Source organism: Rattus norvegicus, chromosome 6, assembly GCF_021556685.1.
Source record: "Rattus norvegicus strain SHRSP/BbbUtx chromosome 6, alternate assembly SHRSP_T2T, whole genome shotgun sequence".
Taxonomy (NCBI): domain Eukaryota; kingdom Metazoa; phylum Chordata; class Mammalia; order Rodentia; family Muridae; genus Rattus; species Rattus norvegicus.
In genome coordinates this window covers 141,040,031-141,046,232 of record NC_141539.1, presented here as the reverse complement: position 1 = coordinate 141,046,232, position 6,202 = coordinate 141,040,031, and positions in this window count along the sequence as shown.

The following is a 6,202-nucleotide window of genomic DNA, read 5'->3' as shown; positions in this document are numbered from 1 at the left end:
TAAGCCCACTTTTCCTCCACTGACTATCCAAGGAGATATCTTTCAGGAGCATGCAGAATACAAGAGAGTCTGGATGGCCTGAGAGAGGAACAGTCCTCCTTGTATCCAATGTTGCCCAGAGCTAAAGCTGTCCCACAACTTTCCAGATCTAAAATCTGCAGAGAAGTGCTGGTCTTCTAGAAGTGCTCTCACTTCTAAGAACACAGGCTCACACATCCACAGAAGGGATAAGCTCCAGTCAGACAGGGCAAGACGAAATAACATCAGAGATACCCAGATGTCAAGAGTCCAGGGCAATAGCATAAGCAACAGACACCAAGACTACTTGGCATCATCAGTGGAGAGTTTTCCCACAACAGCATGTACTGGATATTCCAACACACAGTAAGGGAAAGATTTAGATTTAAAATCACATCTCGTAATGGTGAAAGAGGACTTTACAGTGAACTTCAATAACTTCCTCAAAGAAATACAGGAGACCACTGATAAACAGGTATAATCCCTTACAGAAGAAGCACAACAATCCCATAAAGAGTTACAGGAACACTCAACCAAACAGCAGAAGGAATTGAACAAAAACATACTGGATCTTAAAATAGAGATATAAACAATAAAGAAATCACAAAGAGGAACAACCCTGTAGAGATACATAACATGAAAAAGGTCAGGAGTCTTTATGCAAGCCAAGAGAAAAAAAATATGAAGATAGAATCTCAGGGGGAGAAGATATCATAACAAATATTGACACAATAGTCAAAGAAAATGCAAAAGCAAAAAAGCTCTGAATTCAAAGCATTCAGGAAATCCAGGACACAATGTGAAGACCAAATCAAAGATAATAGGTATAGAAGAGAGCAAAGAATTCCAACTTAAAGGGTCAGTAAACATCTTCAAAAAAATTATAGAAGAAAACTTCCCTAACCTAAAGAAAAGAGAAGCCAATGAACATACAATAAGCCTACAGAACTCCAAAAACACTGGACATAAAATGAAACTCCTTCTGTCATGTAAAAATCAAAACACCAAATGCACAAAACAATGAAAGAATATTAAAAGCAGTGTGGGAAAAGGGTCAAGTAACATATAAAGGAAAACCAATTAGAATTACACTAGATTTCTCAGCACAGACTCTAAAAGCCAGAAGATTCTTGGTAAATATCATACAGACCCTACATAAAGACCCTAAGAGAACATGAATGCTAGCCCAGGCTTCTAGAGCTAGCAAAAGTCTTAGTTAAGATACATGAAGGAAATAAAATATTCCATGACATAAACAAATTTGCACAATATTTTCCCACAAATCCAGGACTACAAAGGATAATAGATGAAACACTCCATCACAAGGTGGAAAACTACAAACTGGAAAAGCCAAGAAAACAATATTCTTTCAAAAAACCCAAAAAAGTTAGTCACACAAATATATTTCTACCTATAACAACAAAAATATCAGGAAACAACAATCCTTGGTTCCAATTATCTCTCTACATCAGTGGAATCATTTCGCCAATAAAAAGACATAAACTAACTGGCTAGATATACAAACAGGACCCAGTGTCTTGCTGCATGAAGGAAAGATACCTCAGTGAAAATGACAAGTCCTATCTCAGAGTAAAAGTCTGGAACGTATTTCCAAGCAAATGGTGCAAAGAAATAACCTTGATCAGCCATTTTAATATTTAATCAAATAAAAGTTCAAACAAAAGTTATCCAAAAAAAGTAAGGCCAATAAATTCTCAAAAAAGAAAAAAAACCTACCAAAATGAACTCTCAAATATGAACATCTATGTCCCAAAACAAGGACATACATATTCAAGAAAAGAAACTAAAATTCAAAGCACACATTGCTCCGCACACAATAATAGTGGGAGACTTCAGCACCCCACTCTCAGTATGTACAGATCATGAAAATTGAAAATAAACAGAGACACGGTGAAACTAAAAAGTTATGAACCAAATGGATTTAACAGATATCTATAGAACATTTCATCTTTAAAAAAATGCATATAGCTTCTTCTCAGCACTTCATGGTACGGTCCCCAAAATTGAACAAATTTGTAGTCACAAAACAGGACTTAATGGATACAAGAAGATTGACTTAATTCCCTATATCCTATCAGATCAACACAGACTAAGGCTCATCTTAATTAATAACAAAAATGAAAGAAATCTTACTTATACATTGAGCTCTACTCAGTTATAATTTGGTCAAGAAAGAAATAAAGAAAGATAGTACATATATTTTAGAATTGAATGAAAATAAAGGAACAATATACCAAAACTTATGGGACATGGTGAAAGCAGTGTTAAGAAAAACACTCATAGCTTTCAGTGATTCCAAACAGAAACTTAGAGGGGATACAGTAACAACTTGACAGCACAATCGAAAGCTTTATAACAAAGAGAAATAAATACACTCAAGAGGAATAGATATCAGGAAATGATCAAACTCAGAGCGGAAATCTAAAATACCAAAACATAAAGAAGTACATAAATAACTAACAAAACCTGGAGCTGGTTCATTGAGAAAATCAAGAAGATAGATAGTGCCTTAGACAAACTATCAGAAAACACAGGAACAGTATCGAAATTGACATAATCAGAAATGAAAAGGGAGACATAAAACTATTTGAGGTAACTCAAAAAATCATCAGATCCTCAGATGTAAGCCTATAGTCAACAAAACTGAAAAATCTGGATGAAATGGACAAGTTTCTAGAGAAATATCAATTACCAAAGTCAAAGCAGGATGAGATAAATCATGTGAACAGGCTCATATGCCCTATGAAAATAGGAAAAGTCATTAATAGTTTCGCAACAAGAAATACCCAGGACAAATAGGTTTAGTGCAGAATTCTATCAGAACTCTGAAGAAGACCTAAAACCAATATTCTTCAAACTATTCCACGAAATAGAAACAGAAAGACGACCATTCCAATTCATTCTATGAAGACAAAATTATGCTTATATCTAAGTCACACAAAGTCACAACATAGAAAGAGAAATTCCAACCTATTTCTTTACAAAGATCAATGAAAAATAATTATAAAATCTTTGCAAACAAAATCCAATAACATGTGAAAACAATCATCAATCATGATCAAGAGGGTTTAATCCCAGTGATGTAGGTGTGGTTCAATATATGTAAATCCATCAACATGATCCATTATATAAACAAACTTAAAGAAAAAACCCACATGTTAAAACAACCCCATTAGATGCTAAGAAAGCATTTGACAAATCCAAAACCCTTTCAGGTTAAAAGACATGGAAGAATCAGGAATTCAAGGCCCGCATCTAAATATACTGAAGTAATATACAGCAAACCAGAAGTCAACATCAAACAAAATGCAGAGAAATTTGTAGCAATCTCATTAAAGTCAGGGACTAGAGAAGGCTGCTTACTCTCCCCCTACCTGTTGAATATAGTATTCAAATTCCTAATCAGAGCAATTAAACAACACAAAGAGGTCAAAGGAATACAAATTGGAAAGGAAAAATTCAAAATAATCACTATATGTATATGATAGGATAGTATTCTTAAGTGACCCCCAAAAAAAATCCACTAGAGAACTTCTGCAGCTGATAAACAACTTCTACAATGTGGCTTGATGTAAAATTAACTCAAAGCATTAGCCTTCCTCTACTCAAAACATACACAGGTTGAGAAAGAAATTAGGGAAATTATACCCTTCACAATAGTCACCAATAATATAACATACCTTGGTGTGATTATAGCTAAGCAAGGGAAAGAGCTTCATGAAAAGAAACTTCAAGTATCTGAAATAAGAAATTGAAGGTGTTGGATGACAGCACCCATGCTCATGGTTTGGCAGGTTTAATATAATAAAAAAAAAGCCACCCCTCTGTCTGTAATCTATAGATCAATGCAATCCCCATCAAAATTCCTAGTCAAATCCTCATAGAATTAGAAAAAGCAATTTGCAAATTCCTTTGAAATATCCCAAAACCCAGTATACCAAAACTATTCTCAGCTATATAAGATTGTCTCTACTAATCACCATCCCTGAACTTAAGCTGTTTTACAGAGCAATAGTGATAAAAACGATATGGTATTTGTACAGAGACAGGAAAGTATATCAACATAATAGAATTGAAGATGCAGGAAAAAACTCATAGACCTATGGTCACTGGATCTTTGACAAAGTAGCTAAAACCATGCAGTGAAAAAACCAGCATTTTCAACAAATTGTTCTGGTTCAACATGTTGTCAGTGTTCTCCATGTAGAAACATGCAAAATGACCAATTCTAATTTCCTTGTGGAATGCTCAAGTTAAAGAACATGAAGGACCTCCACATAAAGAGAAATACACTGAAATAAATAGAAGAGATTGTTGGGGAGAGACTTGGCCACATGAGCATGTGGGAAGTTTTCCTGTACATAACACCCTTGATGTATGCTCTAAGATCAAGAGACAACAAATGGGGTCTCAAAAATTGTAAAGCTTCTGTAAGACAAAAGACACTGTCAATAGTACAAAACAGCAAACAACTGATTGGGAAAATAGCTTCACCAAGCCTATATCTGATAAAGCACTAATATCCAATATATAAAAGAGCTAGAGAAGTTTGACTTCCCAAGAATCAAATAACCCTATTAAAATTATGTTCAGAGCTAATTAAAAAAATGTCAACTGAGGAATATTGAATAGCCCTGCAGCTCCTAAAGAGATGTCAACATTCTTAGTCATCAGGAAAATGCAAATCAAAATCACACAGAGATTCCACATCACTACAGTCAGACTGGCTAAGATCAAAATCTCAGGTTACAGCAGATGCAGGTGAGGATATGGAAAAAAAAGGAACACCCCTCCAGGTTTGATGTTATTGCATGCTGTTACTACCTCTCTGTAAATCAGTCTAGTAATTCCTCAGAAAATTGAACATAGTACTATTCTAAGACACAGCTATATCATTCCTGGGCATATACACAAATGATGTTCCAACATATAGCAAGAGCACATTCTCCACTATTTTCATAGCAGCCTTATTTTAATAACCAGAAACTGAAAGAACAGTGATGTTTTTTTTTCCTACAGAGGAATGGACAAGGAAAATATGGTACATTTAAACAATGTTCACTCCGCTATTAAAACAATGGCAACATTAAATTTTTGGCAAATCAATTTAGCTAGAAAATATCATCCTGAGTGAGCTTAAAACAAGAACACAAAAAGAACACACATGGTGTGCACTCATTGATGAGTGGATATTTGCCCAAAATCTCAGAATACCCAAGAAACATTCTACAGACCATATGAAGCTCAAGAAGAAGGGAAATCAAAATGTGAATGCTTCAGTCCTTCTTAGAGTGGGAAAAAGAATACTCATGGGATGAAATACAGCAACATAAAATGGTAGAGAAGGGACTGAAGGAAAGGCCATGTAGAAACTGTTAACCACGGGATCCATTCCATATGCAGTCTCCATACCCACACAGTTTTGTGTATGCCAAGAAGTGCATGGTGACAGACACCTGATATTGCTGTCTCCTGAGTGACTCTGCCAGAGCCTGACAAATACGCAGGTAGAGCCTAGCAGCCAAACAATTGTAGTAATGGGGTCCCCAATTGCGGTGTTAGAAAAAGGATTGAAAGAGCTGAAGGGTTTTGCAACCATACAGGAAGAGATGCAGAATCAACCAAAAAGACTCCCCAGAACTCCCAAGGACTAAATAACCAACCAAAGAGTACACATAGAGTGACCCATGTCTCCAACCATATATCTAGGAGAGGATGTCCTTTTAGGGCATTGGTGGGAGAAAAGGCTCTTGCTCCTTTGAAGACTTTATGCCTCAGTTTAGGGGAAAGCCATGGCGGGTGTCAGGACAGAATAGTTTTGTGGGGGGAGAGAGCACACATATAGAACCAGGGAAGGGAGATAGGGTCATGGGTTTCCAGAGGGGAATCTGAGAAATGGGATAAAATTTGAAATTTCTCTAAGCCCTGTGCTGGCAATGGCTATTAGAATCTGAGACTGAGAGTCAGTCTCACATTCAAGTGTACACCAATCACTGACACTTTGTATTTCCTTCTACATGATTTTAATATATGTTTTCTGCATTCTGTATAGAAACTGATCAAACCAATACAAGTGCTGTCCTTATTATAAAACATGTATATAAAGAGAAAATTCAATAAAAGAAATAAAATGAAATCATGAATATTTCAGGTAAATGAATAG